The sequence below is a fragment of the Canis lupus genome, chromosome 36 (genome assembly GCF_048164855.1).
Source record: "Canis lupus baileyi chromosome 36, mCanLup2.hap1, whole genome shotgun sequence".
NCBI lineage: Eukaryota > Metazoa > Chordata > Mammalia > Carnivora > Canidae > Canis > Canis lupus.
In genome coordinates this window covers 21955749-21972298 of record NC_132873.1, presented here as the reverse complement: position 1 = coordinate 21972298, position 16550 = coordinate 21955749, and the positions used below count along the sequence as shown (strand labels likewise).

Genomic DNA, 16550 nt, shown 5'->3' with positions numbered 1-16550 from the left:
GTTCTTGGGACAAATCTATTATTGTGTGTGATCTCCCAGCTTTCTCTTCCCTGCTACACAACCTTCTCCCTCCTCCATTCCCAACCTTGCTTTCACCTGCTCCTTCTCTCCCCTCCTTCATCTTTAAGGAGAGTCCTGCTTTTCCAGGGTAAGCCCCTGGGTTTGTTGTATAGAGATACCAGGTCTGGAGAAAGGGAAGGAAAGTAGGAAACACTCTTGCTTGTTGGCTTGGTTTCTAGAATCACTTGGTTACTGAGAATACAGAAAACATGTGATTAATATTTTTTAAAAGGTCAGGCAGCCCGGGTGGCTCAGGGGTTTAGCACCACCTTCAGCCCAGGGCGTGATCCTGAAGACCCGGGATGGAGTCCCATGTCGGGCTCCCTGCATGGAGCCTGCTTCTCCCTCTGCCTGTGTCTCTACTCTCTCTCTCTCTCTCTCTCTCTCTCTCTCTCTCTGTCTCATGAATGAATAAATAAATAAAAACTTAAAAAAATATTTTTAAAAAGGTTGCTTGACACTTTAAAAAAATGTTAAGGGGATGGAATGCTGTGAGAAAAGCGAGAGAACGCTGAGTTTTCTCTTTGAATGTTTGCGGGTTTTGGAGTGTGAGAGGCTCTGAATATCTGCAAGATATTGCAGAGCAAGAGAGAAGAGGAAAGGAGTTATATCTGAACAATTTCAGAAGGCTGCCATCCTGAAATAAATGATATTCCCTCCCTGGACTGGCTGGAGATGAGAGTCTTATGGAACAAACAAAAGATAAGAATAATTTGGAAGAATTTCTGGATCCTATTTACATAGACAAGTCACAAGACTCTCAGTGAGAAGGAACAGAATTTTAAATAAGATCCCTTCTCCCACTTTAAGTATTATGCAGATGATTATATACACTGGCTAGTATTAATCATGTGATAAAAGGTGTAAGGTTGGCATTTCATAATGTGAATTCACTCATTCTCTATTAATTAATCCTTGCTTTCATAAAATCTAACTATGAACTCCTCATGAGTGTGTGTGCATGTATATGTGTGTATTACTTCCCTATCACAATCAAAATTCTGTTGCCCAAATTGGGCAAAAAGAGAAAAGCAACTTTCTTCTTCAAACTTTTTTTTTTTTTTTAATTTTTATTTATTTATGATAGTCACACAGAGATAGAGAGAGAGAGGCAGAGACATAGGCAGAGGGAGAAGCAGGCTCCATGCACCGGGAGCCTGATGTGGGATTCGATCCCGGGTCTCCAGGATCGCGCCCTGGGCCAAAGGCAGGCGCCAAACCGCTGCGCCACCCAGGGATCCCTTATTTTTAAACTTTTTTTTTTTTTTTTTTAATTTTTAACTTTCTTCTTCAAATGCTGCTCCTGGCTGTCATAAAGTTTATTTAATTTTATGTGTCAACTTGGTTGAAACATGGTGCCCAGATACGTGGCCAAACATCATTCTGGGTTTTTCCTGTGAGGGCATTCTTGGATGAGATGAATATTTAAATTATAGGCTTCGAGTACAGCAGATTGCTCTCCATGATGCCGGCGGGCCTCATCTAATCAGTTGAAGTCCTGAATAGAACAATAGATGGACCTCTCCCAAGCAGGAAAGAATGCTACCAGCAGACAATCAAGTTGAACTGCAACATCAGCTCTTTCCCGGTTTCGAGGCCCCCGGCCCACCCTGCAGATTTTGGACTTGCCACCCTCCATAATTATTTGAGCCAATTCTTTAAATATTTTTCTCTACACACATACATCCTATTGGTTCTATTTCTGTGGAGAATGTTGGCTACTACGGGTATGCTGTACATTGAGGCTATAAAAAGGCACTCTGCCTTTGCAAGATCAGATTACATGAACCCACAACTCTGGTCCCACTCTGAGATTTGTCTTTCTAACAGACTCCAGATTCCATATAAAATTATACTGCCAGATACAGTGTTTGTATGGACAGGGCTATAACTCACCAACACTCTGAAAATATCTCGATCTATTTACAAATAGATTTGACAAGAATATTCAAGAAGGTATAGTTTAATTAAGTGATGATAATCAAGGCATATGTATATTGGCAAAAAATATGAGTAAATTCTTGGGTTAAAACAAAACTGATGGCAATATAATAGATTTCTCATTGTCCTGTGCAGACCTTTCATTAAGAGAACACCTACCTAAAATGGATTACTTATCATCAAATGCTGCAATAAGAATTCTTCTGTAGAAGCATTTTGTAGGTTCTTTTTGGAACATAGATAAGATAACATATCCTCCAGGAATTCACATTCGAGACAGATTATTCAATCAGTGACATTATTTGGTACCCCATCCTGCAATTGTAAGGAAGGGATACATCTTTTTGAAAGACAGAAGTCCTTTTCATCTCTCCTCCCACTATACAGCTCCATTTAGTTCTGAAGTTTTGCATCCAAAACTACATGAGCTTTTAAGACTTAGATCTGATTCATCACAATCCTTTCCAAGAAGAATTATCTTTCAGTTTCTTCCAACTTAAAACAGCAATAGAATGCCATTCCATAAAAAGCACAATGATATTATATAAATTGGGAATAACATATTAAAATAGAGTTTGTATTTGGAGGAAGTTGCTAAAATAAAGAGCAGAGAAGAACAAATGACTGTGATGAGTCATAGTGCAAATGAAAGGCCTTGGCTTACTGCTTATACAAGCCAGAAGGACAAGAAATGGTACAGTCCTTTCTTGCTACTCAAATATTCATATTTACAATTAAATTGAAGTTCAAACCCAGTGTATCACTCAGGGTTATATTAAAATTTAAATTTCCTACAGTTTTAATAGGCTTGATTTGACAATCTCATATGACAGAGACTTCCATATAAGTGGGAAGTTGGCTAAGTGGCCTGAAAGATCCAACCCGAATCTGATGCTCTTAGCTTTCTTCTGGGAGTCTGTAATCGGCTGGTGAAGGATGGAATGGCCCATTCACATTCCTGATGGTATTTTCCTTTGATCCTGAATGCATTTCTGTACTCGTAGAACCTTAGTTTAATACCTGACTGAGGCATTAGGACTTTCAATTCCCTGTGGAAATTATAGTCCTCCATCTTTTGTCTTAGAGCAGCTTGTCTACAGCAGTAGGGATACATGGCATCCAGCAAAATCATGATGTTTGAAAAGCAGGAGGATTAGGAAGTGCTCAGTTTGCACATCTGATGATCTGCTATCTGTTCTCTCTTGTAGGTACCCAGAGGGCAAGGTCCACACCCACTTTGCTAGGATAATCCATGGTATAGAGCCAGTGGCCTGTGGATGCTAAATAAATACTGTCAGATAAAGTGATGATGGGTAACTGTCGCTGATGTTGTTACCACTTGCTAAAGAATGAGACTACACTTATGCTTTCAGTAATTACCTCCTATGCCAAATCGTTCCCATATGGACCCAAACATGGCCACATTAAGCTGGATTCACATGATAGCAGTGATTACTTAATTATTCTACTGTGAGCTAAGGCCAGTTTGCAAAAGAAGCAACTTTCACAACTCATTAGACAAACCTTTGGTCGGCTGAGGGCATGACCATCACCCAGGAAGTGGAGATTGAGGTGGGAGTGGGATGCAGCAATTTTTCCTGAAGACAGATGGCGCTGTAAACTGCCCTGCTTTCCAGAGCTATGGCACCTAATGTCCCACATCTTTTCAATAAAGCAGTTCTCTCGCTAGCCACCTCCAGTATGTAACCTGAAATAAAGTATGCACAAACATGTACTAAGTCAATAGCATTTTTTACCGAATTTTGTGCAACTTCAAAGAAAGACTCTGAAGGTATGGGTGGTGATAAGGCACATACTGCCACAGCCTGGGACACGCTCAGCAGGCCACAGCCCTCCCCTCTTCTCCTCCGTGGATACTGGCAATTTCCAAATTCTCAGGATTAATGACCTACAATGTTGAATAAGAACATTTTTTACTGAGTCTCAGATTAGGTGTCAATTTAGTTGACGGGGAAAGAGGGGCTGGGAGGAGGGCAGACTTTGGAGAATATCAAAGTCACTTATAATCTTTAAGGAATATTTCACTTTTAAGCATGAGGATACATGCAATTTCTTTCTAAAAATTATTTATTTGGTAAAGAACAACTTTTGAGAAAATGTATATACTTTTTAAAAATGTGGTGTAAGACTGGTGGCATATCTAGGAGCAGATCTCAACTATAAAAGATGGTTTACTTAAGCGTCTCCACCAACAGACAATGGTTTTCTTTTTTTCCATTGAGTCTGTAATCTTTTATGAGGATCACTTCATTAAACCTTAGCACATGGTGGAGCTGATGCTTCCTCCATGTTGGTTTTTCTTCCCCTTCCTCTAGACTGATCTTGATTTGACTGAAACAATGTGTAGTCAAAATAATAACCTGAACATAGGAAACCTTGTATTCCAGAATGTGATATTATCAGCTTCAGCAATCTATAATGGAGTCACTAATACAAGGAGAAACACCCACCTGGAGGCCTATTGCCATAGGAAATACTCAGCTGACACTGATCACCATTTTTGTGCCTTTGGTGGCAGGATTTTGAAATAGAGCCTTAGAATGGATAAAAGTACCTTTCTCCAGATACTCTACTACCTCAAGAACCCCGTAAGACGCTCTCCTCCCCAGTACACGTGTACTTCAGCTTTCTACCTTTACTTTGGGCCACCTACCCATGCTACATCACATTCATGTGACTGCACGAGTTTTTCTGAGCCAAAAGTCTCCCTGAATTTACAGGTAGCTCCATTCTACTATGTGGCTGATGAGGGTTCGAGTCTTACTCATGCATGCACGTATAAGGGGGGAAAATGAAAGCAAATCTCTAAGTAATCCAGTTGAGCTGCAAACAGTTTATATAACTCAGTCAATGAGTGTTTTTAAAATACTATATTTCTAATTCAATGTTGCTGGAATACAGAACCCAGTTTCTGTGCCCAAGAGCTTTTAATATTAGCCAGATGCAAAATACAACCTCACAAATACAAAAGGGACAATACAACAACTTATATTAAAATATAGTGTGTAGAAGTTCAGAGAAAGAAGAGCTAGGACGTGAAAGATAAACCAACTGAAGCAATCAAAGGCTCTCCTTGACCTGGTGTGTTCGTGGAAAGCTCTAGGCTCCTGTTTACTTCGTATGTGAGAAAGATCTAACTGAAGTCTTAGTTTGCAGCATGAATAGTTATGAAACATAAATTCCACATTTTACTTAGTAGACCACTGGGAAAATTTCAGTGAATGACTGAAAACTAATGTGGGGCATGCCAGGATAGGTGGGGAAGTATCCCAAGCTCACTGCAAACCCCAGAAGGAAGCCAGTGGGCTATCTCCACCATTCATCATGAGTGTGAACAGAGATATGACCACGTTGGTGAAAACCAATTGGTTTTCTAAAAGGAACTCTCTGGTAGTGAAATTTATTTTTCTTTGTCATGTGCTATGAATAAAATGATACTCGTATCACTGCATGGTTCAAATTATTTCCTGGAGTGCTGTTGAGCTTGGGAACTCAGTGATCCCAATTTTAAAATAATTCTTGGGGGTGAGGGGCAAAAGAAGTTGGCACTGAACAGTGAAGCATTTCATCACCTAAGCTCCCCTACCTTCCATCCCTTAAAAGAAAGAAAAAAACCTTCTTTATATTTTAGGTACAAAAATTCTCTTACTTTAGCCTGAGATTGAGTTTCATCATTCCATAGGTTCAGTTAACACACTCCAAATGAAAGAATACAAACAGACATTTGATAAGCTATCTACCATGTATCAAGTACACGCAAGTTGATTAGAAGAATATATTCTGAAATGATTGACACTTTTTTGACAATACTAATTTATTACCTGTCAAGCTGAAGGTACGCTTTTGATATACAGAAGTGAAAAAGCATTGAAATAAAACTAAGTTAAAACAGGAGTCATGCTATTCCAAATAGATCCCAGATGACTATGAAAAACTTATTTGTCTGGAGAATGATAATTAGATAAGTAATACATGTTATTACATAGATGACAAACTTCAATGCAGTATATTATGTAAGTGCTCCTACCTTATTAAAATAAATTTGAAAAAACACCAAACCCAGTAACTCAAATGGAATACAAATTTGGAATCATAAATTTGAGGAGCAATAGATTGCAAAAGTTTGGTAAGTAGCATTAAGAATAGGACTTATTTCTTATAAGTCAGTGGGTTTACCTCTGCGTTTTGGACCCATACATTAGAAGAAATGTGTTATAATTGGTTCACTTTGGGTTAAATGACTGATATTTTTAACATATGAAACCTGTTATTTTGTAGCTGAGGTTTATCCTGCTTTCCTATAGCTTCACAAACTTTCCATTTTAAATTATAGAACTTCCATGCTAATTATAAACTTTTATCTTTAAAAGTAGTGCTGCCTTTTAATCATTTGCTGTAGTTGAACCCTATAGAAGATGGTACTGTTCTTAATTTTGGCCAAAAAAGATTGTATTCATCTAGCAGAAGCTCAAAGTCTTAATAATACTCTAGGAAGCCTTGGTCAAAGGCAGAATTTAATGCAAAGCAAAATGTTCAAACACAAGAATGTATACTTACAACATACAAATGTTTATGTTAGCAAAGGACATAACGGTTCTTATTATTTTTAACCTGTGGAATATATTGAGTGCTATTTCTCCCTTTATCAAAATTAGTCACAGCTGGGTTGGCTCAGGTAATGGATAAAGCTGTAGTCCACTCACGGTGAGCCAGTTTGCATTATTCTCTTCTCTGTCATCTCTAGCTGTGCTCTAAGCTTGAAAATCTGTGCCCCCGGAGATGAAGGGTAGAGTGGTTAAGTGCAGATCCCTCTCTAGAGGGGCCTAGACTGCTAAATATACATGGCCCAGGGATCCTTGTTCAGTAGCCTTAACCTCAAGTGATAAAGAAACACAGGAGTGGATGGGCTGTGGAAGACGACATTAACACTGGTCATTAAGTACCAACCAGTGTAAACAGCAGCAATAATAGTAACTATGACTTATTTAGTGCTGCTTAGGGCCAGGTATTGTGCCACATACTTCCTCCCTCTGTGTGATGTGCTTGGTCTACATTTGACACAGGCTCAAAGAGTCTATATAATTTATGCAGTAATAGTAATGGGCCTATGGTTTGGAGTAGGCATGTCTCATCCCAAGGCCCAGGCTTATAATCCAGAGGCTTTCAAACCTTGATCTGCAGACCAAGAAGATCAGAGTCACCTAAGAAGTTTCTTATAAGCATATTATTTGGCCACAAGAGCCCTGATTCTGTGAATTCAGGGGTAACCGGGGAGTTTGGTGAATCTTTCTTTTTCTCTACCTTTTCTCTAAGGGATCCTGACCCCGATCCAGGCTTGAAAACATTGCTCTCACCAGTGCCTCTCAACCTTATTCATATCAAATCACATTAATAATGATACTATCTCTATGGTTTATAGGGAGTAGTGGACAAAGCTGCTGTCAGACAGAAGTGATGGGTGTGGGTCTAGCCAGTGCTGATCCTACCCAGGCCTGAGGGGTCAAAATTCCAACACACAGGTAAGCCAGTCCTAGAATACTAGTGGGACTGGTGGTGCCTCAGTTAGGATTCCCTGATCTAAAACCCAAAGCCAGGCTGTGAGAGCCCTACACTGCTCAGTGGTTTAATACCATTATATAGAGAGAAACACTTGTATGAGAAACCAAAAGAACCCAACTTCTGAAATGGCTTCACAGTTTCTAAGTCTCTGACCCACCCTCCAGGAAAGGTATATTACTCATTGGTCCGTGTTTTGAGAAACGAGTTACCTTTTAGAGAAAACATAAGGAGCTCAGGCTTAGAAGTGGGACGCTAGAGAAGAGAAGGGAGAGAATTTTTCATCATTTGTTCCGTGAAGGTGACTTTTCTAATTTGATAATAAAAAGAATTAGCATAAGCTAGCAAATACTCAACAGATGGATGGGTTTCTTTAACTTCTCTCTAATGTATAGGCAGGATGGGGCAAGGGTCTACCTAAAGGCACTCTTAGGCAACTTTGCTCATAGATTTTAAATCTGGGTTTGCATTCTGAGTCTGTGACTCGCCAGCTTTATGACCTTGAGCAAAAGATGTAACCTCTCTAACCTAATCATATGCACCTCCTGTGAGGACTAAATGAGATAGTATGTTGCACAGCAAGCAGCCTTTAAATACTGGCCTCATTATCCCAATCACATTCATTGTGAATGCGTGATAGCCTGTATAGTGACACAGGCACGAAGGATCCCCCCCACCTCTCTGTATTGCTAGGATCATGCTGTGAGCAATTAGCTGTGGTTGGTTTCTTCCATTCTGAATAATGAGGTGCAAGCTATATCACCATAGCACCATTCATGAAGTGCCCAAGCTGGAAATCTTGGAGTCACCATGATTCCTCCTGCCTAGGCATGCTGGAAGTCTTCCAGTTCCACTACTGCAGCATTATGTACAATAGCTAAGCTCTGAAAACAACCTAAGTGCCCATTGATAGATGAATGGGTGGGGAAGATTATATATATATATATATATATATATATATATATATATATATATATATATAAAGATTTTATAAATAAAGTTTATTATTTTAAATAAAAATATAGTGTGTGTCTGTGTGTGTGTGTGTATATATATAGTGTGTGTGTGTGTATGCACAATGGATGCTGGGTGAAATAGATAAATGGGATTAACAGGTACAAACTTACAGTTAAAAGGAATAAAAAATACAGCATAGGGAATACAGTCAATAATAACATTGTATGGTGACCACACTTAGCCTGGTGAGCATTTCCCAATGCATATGATTGTGAAACCACTATGCTGTACACCTGAAACTAATATAATATTTTATGTCAACTATACTTCAATAAAAATAGATGAAAAACTACCCACTAATGTTCTTTTAGTCTAGAACACTCTATTTCCCATCTCGTTCTATTCTTTCTCCCAAAGATGCCAATTCCTTTGTAAAGACCTCCCTGATGCTAAAGTGTGGCTCCGTGGTCCTTCTGCAGCTTTCACAGCACCCTATATATCCAATTTCTTAACACCCACTGCCCTGCATCATAATTGCTTGCTTCCTGGTCTAGATGGAGCTGCTAGTATCACAAACACTATGAAGCAAGGATCTTGTTTTCCTGTTTGTTATCTCCCCAACACAGAACACAGTGGCTGCCATGTAGCAGTGACAGGCAATTATTTGTTGAATGAGAGATTTAACTATGGCATCTTTCCCTGTTTCAAATAAGAAATGTCATAAGTAATTAGAACTCTTTTCTTATTTAACCAGGACCTATGCAGTGCTCTCAAGTCAACCCTCTGTGTTCACCTTAAGAAAGAGGTGCTGCCTTTAAATTGTTGGCTCCTGGGGATGCCTGGGTGGCTGAGTGGTTGAGCGTCTGCCTTTGGCTCAGGCCGTGATCCTGGAGACCCAGCATCGAGTCCCATGTCAGGCCCCCTACAGGGAGCCTGCTTCTCCCTCTGCCTGTGTCTCTGCATCTCTCTCTCTCTCTCTCTGGGTCTCTCATAAATGAATAAATAAAATCTTTAAAATAAATAAATAAATAAATAATTGTTGGCTCCTGGGACACATGGGTGGCTCAGTGGTTGCGCATCTGCTTTTGGCTCAGCTGATTATCCCGGGGCCCTGGGATCGAGTCCCATATCGGGCTCCCTGCATGGAGCCTGCTTCTCCCTCTGCCTCTCTCTCTCTCTCATGAAAAAAATAAAATAAAATATTTAAAAAATTTGTTGGGCAGCCTGGGTGGCTCAGTGGATTAGCACCTGCCTTCGGCCCAGGGCCTGATCCTGGAGACCTGAGGTCAAGTCCCGCATCAGGCTCCCTACATGGAGCCTGCTTCTTCCTCTGCTGTGTCTCTGCCTCTCTGTCTCTCTGTTTCTCACAAATAAATAAAACCTAAAAAAAAAAAAAAAAAAAATTGTTGGCTCCCAGCTCAGGACTACACAGGAGGGAGAGGCAGCATGGTGGAAAGGAAAGGATATGAGGTGAGAACCACAAGACCTGGGTCTAGTTGCCTATAGCCTCTGAAAACATTTTAGGCATTCAAGCTCAGTTTTTCATCTATTAAAGGAGAAAGGTTAGACAAAAAGACCTTTCCTAGCTCTAAAATTCTGTATTAGAAAAAGCACATTCCAGGCTTGGAAGCAACATCAGTGCCATTCTGCCTTTGGTTGATACTGAATTCCTTTATTTAGGGCCATGAGGATAAAGTGCCCACCTCTGGCTTTTCCAAATACACGTCCTCAAGCTTTTTTGTCACCCTTTTCTCTATAAGCACCATGTAAAGAGCTTTGCATAAACTATTCAGTAAATGTTTACTTGAATAAAGTGGGGCTGTTTTACTTACCTTAATAAATAGAGAAGAAAATTTTTAGTGAAAATTTTTTCTAATGGTTTGAGGCTCAGCATTCAGATCAAAGGAAATTAAAAAGTTGGTGATATAAGGAATAATGCGTAAGCCAGAGTATTCATTCCTAAGAAAACTTAGAGTACATACTACAGGACTTTAAAGGAATGAAATTATCCTTCCTGCACAATCTTTTTCTTTTTTTTTTTAAGATTTTATTTATTTATTCATGAGAGACACAGAGAAAGAGAGGCAGAAACAGGCAGAGGGAGAAGCAGGCTCCATGCAGGGAGCCTGATGTGGGACTCGATCCTGGGTCTCCAGGATCACACCCTGGGCTGAAGACAGATGCTCAACCGCTGAGCCACCCAGGCAACCTCTGCACAATCCTTTTCATTTAAGTATATCCATGTTTCCTGCCATTCAAGATCAGAAGCTGGAGGTCATCCCAGATGTCTACCCTCTTCTTTTTTTTTTTTTTTAAATCATCCATATATTAACTATGTATTTAGCACATATTTTGTGCCAGATAGTATGTTTGGACTACAGGAAAAAAAGAACAAAGACATAGCTATGATTTCAAGGTTGTCTCAGTCAGTTTGGGTTGACAGAAAAGTCAAGGTACTTACAAGATCTTCTGCAGATGCCTTCATTTTTTGGTCTATCACACTCAATAAGTCACTGATCATTCTCACTTGATCAACAGAAAGAGTCTCCTAATATGCCCCTTGGCTTATAACCCCATCCCTCCCTAGGATAATTTTTTTTGAAGATTTGTCTATTTATGAGAGAGATAGAGAGAGAAAGCATGAGCTGGAGGGACAGAAGGAGAGGGACAAAGAATCTCAAGCAGACTCCACACTGACTGTGGATCCAGATGTTGGGGCTCGATCTCATGACCATGAGATTACCACCCAATCTGAAACCAAAGTCAGACACTTAACTGACTGCCACCCAGGAACCCCACCTCCAGGACAATTTTCATGTTTTCTGGAAGGCAATCTGGCAATATGTATCAAAGTCATTGTAATAATTCCCAATCCTTCAACCAGCAATTAAACTTTTAGGAATGTATCTTAAGAACTTAATCAGATGTGGGCACAAAGATATAGATACACAATGATGTTTCATGGCTATTGTTCATGATAGCAAAACGCATGGAAATAATATATATATATATATATCCAATAGTTGTTTCTCAGTTGGAATACTTCTACATGATGGAATGCTATGCACTTGTTAAAAATCATTTTGTAGAAGAAAACTCATTGTTCAGCAAAAAAACAGGTGATTAAACAGCAAGTATAGTAAGCCATTTAAAGTATATATGTGTATATATACCATATGTATATAAACATATACCCATACAGATAGATGCATCCTATGTTATACACATATGTAGAAGAGTGATCAGAAAAATCTATACAAAAATGTTAACAACAGTTATCTCTGAGTTGTGGGAGTATTCATATTTTGGGATTTCCATTATATGCATTTAATGTTTTATTTTATAACAGAAAAAATATTAAAATGCAACCACACAAATCTAATTATGTCAATGCTTCAAGTGACCCATCAGCTCAAAAGGCAAAGTCCTGACATGGCAGCCCAGAGCCTCCCATCCTAACTCCTGTCTCACCTCTGCCTCCTTAGGTTCTCAGGCTCCCTTCCATTCACCTCGCTCTTCAGTGCTACCAGACAGTTTCCTCTCTCATCTACTGTGGCTGCACACACTGGACCCTCTCCCCAGAATGTCCTCCAACTGACCGTGCAGAGACCCCCTCAGAGAGCCTGCCTGCAGAGAGGCTTCCTCCTTTGGGCTACCTCCAGGGACCTCCATGGTTGCAGGCACCCCTTCCACTAGTTAGGCATTAGCTTGTCTGTTTTCCCCATGACACTGGGAGCTCCACGAAAGTAGGGAGCAAGTCTTGGTCTCATCAGAATCAAGCACTGAGGTGGGAACATTACAGAGATTCAAAAAAATACATGTTAGATTGAAACAAGTGATAGAGCTGAAGGAGGAATTTCTGCTTCCTAGGCATTTCTGGAAGTCAGGCTTCAAGTTCACAGCCGGCTTCCTCTATGTTAATTTACTCTGGGTTCTGAACTTTTGTACCCGGCGAAATTTGCATGCCCGAAACTACACAAGCTGAAGCATCTTTCCAAATACCTCATTTCCATCAGATAAGCTCATTAAAATAGCAAAATGACCCACATATACAAATACAGCTCTAAAGTCAATAAATTAAAAAATGAAGAACAGTTTCATTGCTATGAGTAAAATGGTTTTGAGGTCTAAGTAAAAGAAGGAAAGCGTGGTATTTGTTATGGTGCATTGGTTTTGGTTAGATGTTTCAGTGAGAATAAATATGGCCAATTTTTATCAACACTAAATAATTACAGTTGACATAATAGCCACACAAAAATTAGGATTATATTTTTCTACGTAAATATTTTCCTCTAAAAAAAAAAACCCCAAATTACTTTAGTTGTGCCAATGTTACAAATGGTAAAGTGTAAGTTCAAGAATACCATAAAACTGGAAATAAAAAATTATTTTTAGTTTGGTCCCTTTACCAGAATTTCTCAACTTTGGGAGTAAAATATCATTAGCATTTAAAAACTGTTTTATCTTGTTCTTTTATCACAGCATCATAATATGGATGATTCTGCCTTGAATGCAAATCATATCAAAAGTCACTCGTTCTTCATTATAGCAAGTATTGCAGCTTTGTGTGTTCTCAGGTCTCTCTTCCTCTACACCATGCATGTACATAACTTTATAAACGTGGTATTTAATGTGCAATTGCCCTCTAACTTTAAAAGAACAAATTATTAACCAATAACAGCAGAAAATGAGGCAGAAAAGCTTTTACTAATTGGATTCACAGGAATGACCCGGGCTGACTCCCAAAAACTTTTCATGCATCTGTATTCTTGAAATAGCTTCTGTTAAAATATAATAACCCTCATAAGGTACACTCTATGTATTAACACAAAATTTAGAGCAAACTAGGGAAGGCAGCAGAAGAAAATGTGTAAGACCAAGAATGGCAAAAAATGACACTATCCAGAAAATTTTTTTTTTTTTTTTTTGGTGTAACATAGATCAGACTAGCTTCATTCTTCTAAGGCCTCAATAATACTCTCCCAGGCATTAATTTTAAAGCCTCAAGCCACCTTGAGTCATTCAATAGAAACAAAAATCTAAGCAGGGGGCAGAGAAGACTAGTAATTTTTTTTTTTTTTAAAGAAATGCAACTAGAGAAAATAAGATGTGTTTTGTTCCACTAGAAATATGACTCTTCACTTTCCCAATCTAACCAGGGCTTATTCTTGTAATATGAATAATATAGCTGTAACTCATCAGAATTGTCTACAGTCTAATTTGAAAAATAGTTCCTATGTTAATCTTTAATAGCCTGTCTTCTGGACCAACAGAAAGAGTTACAAAAGAAGTCATTTACAGTGGCTTAATTAAGGCCTATGAGAAGCATATTTAGTAATGTGGTGCTGTTCTCCTTTTCATCCAATGGCCTCGCTGGTATATAGATCCACCATTTGATCAGTGCATCTGGCCCCAGGGGCTTCATGGTCTGCAAGCCACAACCTACTAATAAGCACCCTCCAGCTTGTTTGCTAAACAGATCAGTCCTGGCAGGCACCCAAAAACTCCAGTCCTTGAAACTTGGAGCTCTTTAACTTGCAGGGCCTATTGTGTGGCAAGCAAGAGAATAAACTATGTACCTCATAAATGCAGAGCAATTATGGATCAGTTAGTAATACAGCTGTGGCTCAAAAGATTGCTTACCTAAACCAAATCGAGGCCTAATTTATTTTTGTATTGTCTTTGTTAAAAACCAAACAAACAGCTCTACAGAGCTTATATATACAGTAAAGAAAATGGCTGCATTTTCCTTATAAACAAGATGGCAACTATTGGCTAAAAGAAATCATACACACTAGCTGAAGGTCTTCACTATGAACTGAGCCATTGCTTGTTCTAGATTTATTAAGTTGGTTAAGGAGACAGGACAAATGTTTTATTTGACAGAAGTTCAATGTGTTGGAGGGTGAGGGACAATATGGTGCTATTTCTAGTTATAGATACCAGGAAAGGTATCATCAACTTCAATCACAAAGATATAGAAACAAAGGAACCTTCATTTACAAAGAAATGTAATGGAAATCCTCAGCATACCCAGTAAATATTTCCCAAATGTTTATCTCAATTTTTGGTAAATAAATATCAGCAAATCACCCCCAACGTGGATTCTGAAATGTTCCCAAATCGGTCTGTATTTCATACAACTCTTTTTCTAATGGCCCCTCAGAGGTCAACTGAATCATGCCTCTAGCCGAATACGGCTCTGACTGCAAAGAACCTCTTATATACAGTGCTACCCAAAAGCTAAAACGTGAGGAACTAAGGAATTCTATAACCAAGGTAAGAGTTGCTACCTCAATTCATATCTTTCAACACATGCCTCAAAAAAGAAAGAAAAAGTAGTAACAAAGAAAACAACGTATAAATATGCTCTCAATGTGAATAAAACCAAGAATATCCAAACCTCAAATTACTGCAGGTAAAAAAGTATACATCATATCCTAGCACACTATCTTCATGATCCTTTCACACCAGCCCTCCAAGGAGAAGAGGGCAAAGACCATAGACTGATCCAAAATCACAGGAAGAGAAAGTTCATCTTACATGTGAAAATGCTGGGAAGGAGTCCTGGTCAACCAGAGCAGAACCAGGGAAGAGATTTAGTGTGTGCGGGACTAGAGATGGCATCTTGGAAAAGCAACTTTTCCAGGAAAGGGGAAAGGGAGAGCAGTAAGTGGGAAAGAAGAGGTAATTGCCTTACAGAACTGCACAGTGATGGGGGGAGGGAGGGAAGCGAGATGGTTAAGTTGGGATCTAAAACATTAAAGAATGTACAACTCTTTTTCCCATCACTGCCCTCAACACACAACACACACACACACACACACACACACACACACACACACACACACACATTCACAGAGGCAACCCGTAAAAAACCAACCAATCAACCCACAAACAAACAAAAAAACTACATCCATACTTTGCTACACTGACAGCAGAGGGAACTCTTAAACTAGGAAATCTGCAAACCATCTCAAATCACTACCACATCTACAGAAATGTAGAGATGTAAGAAATCTTTATTTGAGAAAAAATACCATAAAATGAAGAGCATAACAGTTCTGATGAAAATTACTGCCTTCCCTCTACAAACACACATAACACCTCACCCCTCAGCAAGTCAGAAAACAGGTTCTCTTGGAAGCCTCCACTCAGGAGTAATGACTATTCTGCTAGGATACTTGTTCAGATAAATGTTTGCCTATGAGGTCATGGCCACTGAAACAGTAAATGAAAGCACAGAGGCCAGTTAGGGGATTGTGAAAGGGAGACAATGTTGGAATGCTTCTGAAAGGTGGTGAAAGTAGTAGGACTCAAGATGTATTTTAAAAGTAACACTACAATTATTGATGGACTGGATAGGATATGTAAAGGGGAAAAGTAAAGAATATATCCTAGGGCTTTTGTCTGGACAGCTGACAGAATGTAGGTACTATGGGCTGAGATAGTACTGGGGGAAGTGAGTGAGAATCAAGAATTGAGGCATGAGGTAGGGGGCCTGTATAGACCATTGAGGGTATAGGGGCCACCTTCTCCCCCTGTTCTATTGGGGAGGAGGTAGTCATTATTTGTCCCAGCCTGGGCCACCCACCCCCCCAATCTGGTTTCCTATTTGCAGTTACTTGAATAAAAAAAATATCCTTTTCTGGGAAAAAAAAAAAAAAAAAGAATTGGGGTATGTTAAGTTTCAAGTGACTTCTGATACATTTAGGAATTTCATGGTTTCTAATACTATTATAAATTCTATTATTCTATTTAATTTCAATTTCTAATTGCTTAGTTCCAGGATATAAAATCATAACTCATTTTTATACATTGACCTTATGTCCTGCTACCTTGCTTAAACTCACTTATTCGTTCTATAAAGTTTTTTTGTAGATCCCTTAGGATTTTCAATATAGATAATCATGTCATCAATAAGTAAAAGCAGTTTTATTTTGTTTAGTCTACTATGTAGGCTTTTTATTTCTTTTTTCTTGCCTTATTGCTCTGGTCAGGACGTCCAATACAAC

At 39.0% G+C, this 16550-nt stretch overlaps 1 long non-coding RNA gene across 1 annotated transcript in view; it reads right to left on the bottom strand.

Moving 5' to 3' along the window:
* LOC140625444 (uncharacterized) overlaps window positions 1–16550 on the bottom strand; it is a 143894-nt gene that overhangs the window by 28505 nt on the left and 98839 nt on the right. The window contains exon 5 of the long non-coding RNA XR_012024785.1: window positions 3526–3709. This is a non-coding gene — a long non-coding RNA (uncharacterized lncRNA). The remainder of the gene's footprint in view (window positions 1–3525; window positions 3710–16550) is intronic.